Genomic DNA, 11,834 nt, shown 5'->3' on the forward strand with positions numbered 1-11,834 from the left:
AATCATCGGTGGCTACGACGTATCTTTGCTCTCTAACCTCTAAACTCATTCACCTGGTAGTCAGCCAGGTGAGTTCCAATGATTTCCTCTCTCCTGGTATTGACCTCTGTGTAGTCCTGCATTGTACCAGGATTGGATACAGGGCAAATGATGGTATATCACTTCTGAGGTTGGGTTGTAAATTCTCTCTCTCTCTCTCTCTCTCTCTCTCTCTCTCTCTCTCTCTCTCTCTCCTGTCTCTCTTTCTGTTCCTTCCCCATCTCTGTTTCTCTCTCATTATTTATTTTGAGAAAATGTAGCTGCTATGTTGTAAGCACCTTCCAACAGCCATGAAAATGAGTTTCACTACAGAACAAGCAGCCCCAGGCAAGCCTTCAGATAACTGCAGCCATCAGCTTGCAGATAGCCTCCTAAGAGAATGTGAGCCTAAATTGTCCAGCTGATAGAAACTGTGTTAATGTTTGCTGTTTAATGCTGCTAAATTTTGGGATAGTTTGCTCAGCAGTAAGTAATAGACTCCACTCTCGCCCCAGGAGTATATGCTTTATCTCTGAAATCAGCCCTCGTGGGAATGTTCTACTCTTTAGAGGTGTAGGTAGTTTCCCTCAGAAATGCCCCATTACATGCATCCTTGTCCTGTTCCCTGTGGAAGTCAAGCTGATCCTGTCATCTTCTTTCCTCACTTCGACATTGCAGGGGGCAGGTGTCAGGCTCTGAAACTGAAAACCTAAAGACACAATAATCTGTCAAAGATCCTCTTATGCTCCATTTTGGTATGGACATGTGTATGTGTTTTCTAAGGCTGCCATAACAAGTTATCAAAAACTTCATAATTTAAACAAGAAGAATTTTCTTCTGCAGCTTTTGAAGCAGGCAGCCAAAATTAAGGGTCTCCAGAAACGACCCTCCATTGACAGACTCTGGGGGAGTCCGCCTCCTTTCCTCTTTCAGCTGGTGACTTTATTTTTTTATTTATTTTTTAATATGGAAATTATTTTGTTTTATTTTATTTTTTATCTTAAATTGTCTTGTTTATTAATTTTTTAACTTTTATTTAATAAATATAAATTTCCAAAGTACAGCTTTTGGATTATAGCGGCTTTTTCCCCCCATGACCTCCCTCCCACCGCATCCATCCCATCTCCTGCTCCCTCTCTCATCCCATTCTTCATCATGATTCATTTTCAATTATCTTTATCTACAGAAGATCAATTTAATATATACTAAGTAAAGATTTCAACAGTTTGCACCCACACAGAAACACAAAGTGTAAAGTACTGTTTGAGTACTAGTTATAGCATTAATTCACATAGTACAACACATTAAAGACAGAGATCCTACATGGGGAGTAAGTGCACAGTGACTCCTGTTGTTGATTTAACAATTGACAGTCTTGTTTATGATGTCAGTAATCACCCTAGGCTCTTGTCACGAGTTGCCAAGGCTATGGAAGCCTCTTGAGTTCACCAGCTCCGATCTTATTTAGACAGGGTCATAGTCAAAGTGTCAGCTGGTGACTTTAGGCATGCCTAGGCCATGGCTGCGTGATTCCATTCTCTGGCCTGTCTTCATGAGGAATCCTCTGCAGCTCTGCCTTCTGCTTCTTAAAAGGACACTTGTCTTCAGATTTAAAGCCCACCTGAGTAATCTGGGGTAACCTTATCTCAAGATCCTTAATTATGTATGAAAAGACAAACTTTTGATTTTATTTAAGATTTATTTTATTTGAAAGAGCAAGACACACACACACAGGGAGAGAGAGAGAAGGAGAGAGAGAGAGAGAGAATATTTTATCTTTATATCTGCTAGTTCACTCTCCAAATGACCAAAAACAGCCAGGCCTGGCCAGGCTGAAGTCAGCAGCCTGGAACTCCATCTAGTTCTCCCACAGGGGTGGCAGAGGCCGAAGTACTTGGACCATCTTCCACTGAATTCCCAAGCACATTAGCAAGGAGCTGGCTTGGAAGCAGAGCAGCCTAGACTCAAACTGACCCTCTAATAAGAAGTACCAGTGTTACAACTGGCAGTCTGATCTGGAGCACCACAGTTCCTTCTCCAAGACACATTTCTAAATGAGGTCACATTCACCAGTTTGGGGAACTAGGAAGTGGACATATTTTGTGATGCTAGTGGTCTGAGAGACCACTTATTTAAACAGTTACTCAGATAGCAATATAAACACCTTATCACTTTTGGGTTTCCTTTCCTTAGCTTGAGGAAGCTATCAATACTCTGTCCTCTTTGTCTCTTGTTCTGGTTAGAGGTGGATACTGGGGTAAGGGTCAACTGACTACAGACTATTTTACACTCTCAATTCAGTGTGATTATTAATTGTGTTCTCTTTTCACTCTCAAAATTGTCCGATTTGGGATAAATTACATGAGCATCCTATTTAGTAAATCTTACATGTAGGTGTCCGGAAGCTTTGTTTCCTACTCTTTGGGCCCTTGGTACCCAAACATCTTGGCAGTGACAGAAAAATATTTCTTTAACACAATTGCACTTATTATTAATATTCATTCCATAAAAGTGAGTACCTCAGAGTTTGGAGGTTTATAATCTTATGACTCCTGAAAAAGAAGAGAGAAATAAGGAGCAAATATTCCAGTGATTGTATTTTTAAAAAGCAAGGCTGGAAAGATCTTATCTGAACATATGTCTGAAAATTTGTCATGAGGCACGAGCAAGAAACTTCATCCTAGATTCTTTTAGAATTTGGGATTACTCAGATAATGTTTCCCAACAGCCCACTCTACAGAGAAAGGACAGGGTATTTGAGGCTCTGCAGGTGTGGGCCACCCCCTGTATACTTGCTTAAACTTTTGATGGGTTCAAAGCAGGTCTGCATGTCAAAGCAGGAATAATTCCAACAGGCAAGAACATAGCCAAGTCCACCAAAGCCATAATCAATGGAAAAGAATTGACCTCATGAGGTTGGTTAATTGATTCTACCCATGATGTTGTGACTGCATTCTCAGCTTCCAATACAAGTGGATAATTCCCAGGTGAGAGGAAAATGAACATTTCTAATATTCCCAACAGTGGTGTCTTTGTTTCATTATTTGCTTACTCATATCTGTTCCTCTATCAAACTTTTCTTCAATATCTGTTTCATTCATCTCACTTAAAAATTTTTTGGTTCTTTAGGTCTCAGTTTCTTCCTGTGTTAAATGGAATTGTTGCATTTATTCAGTGGTCCTTACCTATACAAGACAACCCTCTTCAACTACCCAATTACTATTAATTCTCCTGATATTAAGATAATGTTACTTCTTCAGTACCTGTTCTGATAACACCTCACCACATCCCTCCTACCTTAGGGTAGGTATGCAGTTTATGAGTTTTCCAATATTTTGTTTCTTTTGCCCCAGGATAACCCTGCATTGCTGGAGTTGTTTTTTAACCACATGTCTTCTCTTCTAGATTTCAGGCTCTGTGAAGAGATATAAAGGTGTCTATTCATGTTTACTCATAGAATCTGACATCCAACCCGTACTCAATAAATCTTTGTTGAATGACTAGAAAATTTTAACATATTGGTGGTTCTCTCCCATTTGGGGATCATGGACATTTGAAGCATGAATGAAATCTATGGACTTTCTCATTAGGTTCACAACCACCATCTGAGTTTACTCATGGATGCTGGATTAAAACGCATATAGAATGATTGATTAGTCAAGCCTCCACCATCCCTGATATTCTAAGATGCCATAACATAAGAAGCCTCCAAGATTTCTCCAAATATGGATCTCGGTTTCTCTTGATGTAAAAGATAAAGCAGAATCTAACACAACCACAGTGAGATATCACAGGACCATAAATAATTGATGGCCCCAACAATTAAAGGCATTTCAGAAAAGGAAAGTGTATGATCACAAAGTTATGGAGGTCTTTGAAATAGAAGGGCCTTTCCCATCATCTACTTAATCCTTTATTCAAAGCAACAATACACTCAACATGTCAAACTAGAAAGCATTCATAATAGGAACTCTTTTTTTGTTGTTGTTGTTGTTGTTGTTGTTAGCAAAAGCGAAAAAGTTGGCCCATGGCTGGTATTCAATGTAAGAGCATCTTTTATCCTGCTCTTGAATGGTATTTAAAAATTAAGAGAATTTACATTTGAAAATCCAGATTTCTGAGTTTCCCCCATAAAACTGTGAAACTAAAAATACCGGGTCTCTTTGCTCACAGAGAAACATGGCAAGAACTGAGTGACTATTCCTACACAGGGTTCTTCTTTGTCCCCATATGGACTTTTACACATTCTTAACCACTACACATACTTAGACACCTGGCCTGGTTCATGCCTGTGCATTACCGCTCTGTGTTCTGTGGCTGTGGTGTGCAGAAGATGAGATAGGAAGCTTTTACTTGTAGCATTTGCCGATTTCAGGGGATAATGATCAATTTTAAGCTACCAATTATGATATTTGTCTACTTGTTAGTTTCCTTAAAAATGAACAGTTATTTTTCCTGAATAAGTACAAGTTAACTCTAGCATTCTACTGTTACTGATGAACTTAAAATGATAGAAAACCAAATTTATTTGAATTGAACCAGAACTTCACTTCTAGAATTCCCACTTACGTTCCTAGATCTTCCCTATGTATCAGTACAGGATATATTTTAGATTTCTTTTATAAGACAGCCTTAAATTTACTACTATGTCTTAAAATAAATTTTATTGTGCATACTTAAGGGATGTAACATGTTAACATACAGCATATATAATAAAATTATTAATATAGTGAAATAAATTAACATATCTATCATCTCACGTAGTAACCTATCTCCCCTGCCACCCTTCTTCCTCCCCCCAACCCTATGACAGAAGCAGCTTTAACCTACTCATTTAACAAAAATCCTGAGTATAGCACATTATTACGAATTACAGTCTTCATTTTGAACATCAGAATTTTAGGCCTGTTAGTCCTACATATCTACTACTTTATCCTGTGGCCTCCATCTCTCCATTTCCTCTCCACCACCAGATCCTGGTAATTACCATCTCTATCTCCGTGTAGTTAGCCTTTTTATTTTTAAGATTCCACATATAACTGAGATCATACAATATTTTTCTTTCTTGTTTTGGCTTATTTTTCTTAGAATAAGTTTCTCTGAGTTGATTCATATTGTGGCAAGCAGCAAAATATTCTTTCTGTAGACTGTTGTAATATATATATATGTAGATATATATACATATATATGTACACAGTTTCTTTACCTATTAACTCATCAATGGACACTTAATTATGTATTTTTACTTCTAAGGAAAGAAATACATCACGTACTATCAAAGCTCCAAAATCTATCTTTTTCTCACCTTGCAAAAGACAGCTTTTATGCCTATATGTGTAAGAGTGATGTGATTATATGGGTTTCATTTTTTTTTATTTTGTGAGCTCTTCAATGTTTTCCAAACTTTTACAGTAAATATGTATTACTTATATTAATGTTCCCTCATTTACTATAAAGCAAAATTATTTCTATATTCTACATGTTCAGTACAGAATTAAACAACTTGCACTATGATAGGAAACAGAAATGATCTTCAGATCACCATCATTTACCTAATTAGGTTGGTACATTTTCGGCATTTGGTATAAATTAATATCGATTGGTAGCTAAATTTTCCTGTGGAATAAGAAGTGTGAAGGAGTGAAAATGAAGACAAATTAGGAGAGAGGCATTAAGGCGATAGAAGTCAGTGGGAAGAGGATTAAGCTGCCTTTTAAAAAACCAGTTTCTATTTACCATATAGTTATTCCTGATAAAAGGGCAATGCAGAAAGTGCCTAATGCTCCCTGTTTTGCCAGTCATCTCCCAGTAGCAATAACTAAAATTTCCTAACCAAGAATCACACTCGGGAAATTCCAGAGGAATTTTTTTATCTTAGGCTTATCTATCTCAGAGACCTCTAAAGCCCTTTTCCAAATCAAGCATATCTAGTCCTGGAATCACATACTCACACACATATACACACAAATAATTTCTAATACTTTTTGCATTTTTAAAAAACAGTAATGCTCAAATTTCTTCCTAAATAAGATTAAAAAAATTCCTTTTTTATGAAAGGGAAGAATTAATTCTGAGCAATTTGTACATCACTGTATCCAAACAGTCATAGAGAAAACATTCTTTATGTGAAAAATCCAGGTAACAATGTCTGAATTACATAGCACTCAATTAGTATTAAGTGAATTAATAAATTATATGAATAATCTTTTAAAATTTCCCTCTGAAAAGACATTTATACTCACAATGAATATACAGAAGGCTGACTGACAGTAGACTGATTTTTTTGGCAAATAGGATAGATATACTTTTTATAGCTAATATTAAGTAGTCAGGAGAACAGAAACAGTAGGCCTGATTATGATATTATAGATAGGCCTTGTTGAAATGGATGTATACTGCAAGTGGTCATACAAAACATAATGATTAAATATTTTACCTTTTAGAACTGCCCATATCATTATTCCAATGAGTTAAAACACCCAAAATAAGCTACATCATTGAGTTCATTTTGATTCTCAAAAATACGCAAACTCATTAGTCATATTTGGAGGATTTTCAGGAACCAATTTAACTCTTCTAAAACTGATCAATAAAGGGGAAGAATTAATTCTGAGCAATTTGTACATCAGCCTATCCAAACAGTCACTGAGAGAAAGTTCTTTATGTGAAAAATACAGGCAATAAATATGTAAGGAATAATAGAATTAAAACTCCACAATTTGGCAGCCTCAAGTGCAGATAATTGATTTAAGTAAAGACCACTAAATGGTCCTAAAACTGTTAAGCGAAATGCTGATGGGAATCTTTAATGAATGAATTGGATTGGCAACACCTAAACCTCTGTTTAACATTAATATGAAAGAGAGAGAGAGAGAGAGAGAGAGAGAGAGAGAGAGAGAGTTTAATTACTGGTTGTAGCCCTTGTCTCTACCTTTGTGTTCTTTTTTCTTTTTATTGAATTATTTACTTAGTGGAGGGTTAATCTTATGCTTTTAAAATAAACTGAAATTATGCCATTTTAAAAATTAAAAGAAAAAGTAAAAAAGGAAGGAGAAGGAGAGTGGGAAGTATCACTATTGTCCTAAATCTGTATATATGAAATACATGAATTTGTTCACTTTATGTAAATAAATAGAAAATTGTTGAAAAAATAAAAAGAGGGAATATTAGACATGATGAGCTCTTCAGATAATGTAATTAATGAATTCATAACCATCTCTGAAGTATTACTGCCCCAAAAAATGAAACCTGAACCCAGTTGGATCCTTAAATAAAACAAGTTATTGAGAAATAAAAGCCAGAACACAGTAAGTAACATCACAGGGATGTGATCAGCAAACTCCAGAGTGTAGGATTTGATTTAAAAAAAAAAATGGAAGTGGTGAGTTTACATCAAGCAAGATGGGCCACGTATTGTTTGATGTTGAATCTGAGCGCTAGATAACACAGGGTGTGTCCTAACATTATCTCTATTCTATATTCTTGTATGTGTACCAGTTAGTTATTATAACAGTGCTTTATAACAATCATGAAACTCCACTGGCCCAACCCACTAGATATACACAGTCCATCCTTCTCTGGTCAACTGTGAACTGTGATTGGTGCTGCTGACCTTGGCTGGGCTCATTCCTGTGTCTGCTTTCAGCTGGCTATCAACTAGCCTAGGGTGACTGTGGTTGGAAGACTGGGTTGGAGGACTGATTGGAGGACTGGAGTGACCCAGCATGCTTCACAAATATCTCATGCTTCAACAGGACAACCAGTAATGTTTGTATTGCTATGGTAGAGGTGCAAGAGGGAAAAAAGAAATATGTGAAGCCTGATAAGGCTTTGGCCTGAAACTACCTTCGTTTTATTGATCCCAGCAAGTCACATAGTGTGGGGAGCAACTCGGACTAGACTAAGTTACTGGAATTAAGACTTATTCTATGCATCTGCTCTCCCACAACATGGCGCTGGGAGAGGAGTAAACAACTTCTGCACAGCTGCCTCCAGTTCGACCAATAACCTGCAGGAGCTGATCCTGCTCCTGATTGGAGGAGAGCAGCGTACTCGGCGTGTGGGTAGCAGAGTTGGGATTGGTGGAAGAGGACTATAAAGGAGGAGAGAGACAACATGCACCAGGAACATCTAAGGGGAACATCCGGATAAATCTGAGCAGCCCCCAAGAGAGCTGGCCGGCGGTGTGCTGCTCCCCTGCGGAAGTGGGGAAAGTGGCAGGGGGAGCCGCCCTTCCACGGAGGTGGAAGGGACAGTAGCCAACCCGGGAAGAACCAGCAGCAAACCCGGGGAGGGCCGAGCAGACGAAAGAACAGCGCAGGGTCCTGTGTCATTCCTCCACGAATGGGGGAGCGACAACATAGCAAAGAGTAGCAGGCAACATAGTCATGTGGCAAAAGGAAAGGCATAGGGAAAGGTGAAAATTTGAGGCCAGTATATATTTGACATTCTTCAAAATTAAATTTTAATAAGTAGTTGTGTATAACATTGACAATACCATGAAAAGTATAAAAATTTATTTTGATACTAAAGTTGCTTATCTAAAAAAGTAAAGCTTTAAGATAATTTTTGTCAAATTTTTGCATAAGTCATTATGGTACTATTTTTTTCATGTAAACATTTTAAATACTAATTAGATTTTGGGGCCGGCGCCACGGCTCACTAGGCTAATCCTCCTGCGGCACTGGCACACTGGGTTCTAGTCCCAGTCGGAGCACCAGATTCTGTCCTGGTTGCCCCTCTTCCAGGCCAGCTCTCTGCTGTGGTCCGGGAGTGCAGTGGAGGATGGCCCAAGTGCTTGGGCCCTGCACTCCGTGGGAGACCAGGAGAAGCACCTGGCTCCTGCCATCGGATCAGCGCGGTGCGCTGGCCGCAGTGCGCCAGCTGCGGTGGCCATTGGAGGGTGAACCAACGGCAAAAGCAAGACCTTTCTCTCTGTCTCTCTCTCTCTCACTGTCCTCTCTGCCTGTCAAATATATATATATATATATATATATATATAAATTAGATTTTGTTTACAAAGTGTTTTTTGTAGGGGTTGGCATCTAAGTGCTTAAAGCTGAAAGCAATAGGAGCCAGCACTGTAGTTTAGCATGTAAAGCCACCGCCTGGAGTCCCGGCATCCCATGTGGGCGCTGGTTGGGACCCAGCTGCTCCACTTCCGATCCAGTTCTCTGCTATGGCCTGGGGAGGCAGTGGAAGATGGCTCAAGTCCTTGGACCCCTGTACCCACGTGGGAGACCTGGAAGAAGTTCCTGGCTCCTGGCTTCGGATCGGTACAGCTCCAGCCATTGTGGCCAATCGGAGAGTTAACCAGAGGTTGGAAGACCTCTCTCTCTACTCTTCTGCCTCTCCATCTCTGTGTAACTCTATCAAATAAATAAATCTTTTTTAAAAATAAATAAAAAACAAAGTAATAATAATAATTGCTACAGTTAAAATTCTTAGATAAAAGTCACACTCTGTGAAGAGATCATGGTTATAAAATGATAATAGCTCTAATATTACTTATACATTGAATAAATTATTTTATTATTAATGTAATATCTCATTTAAAATATAATTATGCAACTGAGTGTGAACATGCTGAAAAGTATAGCTGTCAGAATCTTTTAAAGCTTTCTTTATGAAAGCAAAATACAATCCAATAAACAGAAAAGGCAGAAATCATCTATATGCCCCAAAGTGAAGTTAGTTTGAATTATTACTTGACTTTTTAATCTGATGTTCCCTGACTTGAATAAGTGTGTGGGCCATTCTGGATTTAGTCTTCCCACTGACAAAAATTTGTTTTCTGTTCCATCATAGGAAAATTGGTACAATTACACAAAGAAGATATTACTTATATTATTGTCATTATTGAACACTTTTACTAGATAAATTTAAAACAGGCAATTTCTGGGGCCAGCGCTGTGGCTCAGCAGGTTAAAGCCCTGGTCTGAAGCGCCAGCATCCCGTATGGGCGCCGGTTCTAGTCCTGGCTGCTCCTCTTCCAGTCCAGCTCTCTACTATGGCCTGGGATAGCAGTAGAAGATGGCCCAAGTCCTTGAGCCCCTGCACCCGCATGGGAGATCTGGAAGAAGCTCCTGGCTCCTGGCTTCGGATCAGCACAGCTCCGGCCGTTGTGGGCATCTGGGGAATGAACCAATGGATGGAAGACCTCTCTCTGTCTCTACCTCTCTCTGTACCTCTGTGTTTCAAATAAATAAAAGTAAATCTTTAAAAAATAGGCAATTTCTAAAACATATCTTGTTAAACTGCATTATTTTTCAGACTGGTAGGAGTTGTGCAATTGGGATTTACCCCAGTTTCTCTCCATGTTATTTACTTATTTATTTATATTTATATTGACATGTTGGAGACCTAGCACCTGTTGGGTTCTGTTCTTGGAAATGATGAGATCAGATTATGTAACAAGATCAGTCAATGGAGTGTTGTACAGGAAAAACAGGCTATCAATAAAGACCAGGGCTAATTTCAGCAAGTACTACACAGAAAGGGAGAGTATCAGAGTGGGAAGACAAATTTGGACTTTAGAGGGGAGCAAATTTGGAATTAACATAGTCAGAGAAGACAGCTCTGTGAAAGACACTACACCATGAGAATAAACTAGGCAGATAAGCACACATGGAGAGGAATCTAGGCAGTGGCAAGGAGCTGATATAAAGGCCAGAAATATCCTGGTATCAGAAAGTAGGTCACTGTGTCTAAAGCCTAAAGAGAGTTGAGGGAGGGCTCCCATTTGGGTTTCTGAGAAAAATGGAAGGCAACTAATGTGTTACAGGCAACAGCAATCAAAGATCAAATGTGTCCCATAAAACAGTTTTCTAATGGAAAATTTCCTTTATATCAGAAAAAACTAGTGAAAAGATGTGTTCTCTATCATTTGATGATATCAAACTGCTAGAATAGTGTTTATGAACTATTATATCTTTAAAATACAATCAAAATATCTTAATATATTCCAGAATATTCCTATATACTAAATATTTTTCCATATTCCAGAGAATCATGCTTGAATTTGTTAAAACATGCTTTATGATCTCTAAATGCTGGTTTAAGGAGTTTCCTTAAATGAGCTGCCATAAATTAGACTATTTTCTGCAGATTATTCCAAAATTTGTTTTCTGTCAAATAGATAATGCATTCAGCACATCATATTTATTAGAGCTGCTAAATTCCACCCTTTGCTCTCTAATTAAGCCTTTCTTGTTCCTCTGTGTTTCAGAAAATATGACTTTTCCATTCCTTAAACTTAATGAGCCCGAGCTTTGGCGGGAATACATTTGACTCAAGCAGGAATGAGTTTAACCTTTGCGTAGTTGTGTTCATCCAGATCATTCAGCCGGTGGGTCTGCCAGAGTGATGAGTCCCATCAAAATGAGCATGGCCACCTTGGAGTCACATGCCTGCCATTCACCTAACTCTGTCTTATTTGTCATGGTAGCAGAAGGACATCTCAATCAGCAACATCTGGAAAGTTGCTCAAAAACCTTCTGTTTGATCAGTTATTGTGAAATATCTGAGGGTATTTCAAAAAGTTGACAGAAAATGTACATTGTAAAATTGCATAGATTTCAAAGCATTTTTTGCAAAAAAAAAGTCTTTTTAATCTCATTTTCCACAAAATATTTGAAGTAACCTTGCTTGCAGGTTTCTTTAAGTGGAGGCAACTGGCTTGATTACTGGCAAGGCTTTTGCTTTTAAAAACTATTATTTATATAAGATGAACAAATTTCACATGTTTCATATATACACTTTTAGGAACATAGTGATACTTCCCACCATACCCTCCTTCCAACTCGTGCAGTGATATT

At 38.2% G+C, this 11,834-nt stretch overlaps 1 long non-coding RNA gene across 1 annotated transcript; it reads left to right on the forward strand.

The window, feature by feature from the left end:
- Positions 1–1,474: 1,474 nt before the first annotated feature.
- On the forward strand, positions 1,475–9,466 carry LOC103348887 (uncharacterized). Its single transcript, XR_007920271.2, has 3 exons — positions 1,475–3,005; positions 3,148–3,321; positions 3,424–9,466. It is a non-coding gene; the product is annotated as an uncharacterized lncRNA (long non-coding RNA).
- Positions 9,467–11,834: the final 2,368 nt, after the last annotated feature.

The sequence above is a fragment of the Oryctolagus cuniculus genome, chromosome 3, assembly GCF_964237555.1.
Source record: "Oryctolagus cuniculus chromosome 3, mOryCun1.1, whole genome shotgun sequence".
Taxonomy (NCBI): Eukaryota; Metazoa; Chordata; class Mammalia; order Lagomorpha; family Leporidae; genus Oryctolagus; species Oryctolagus cuniculus.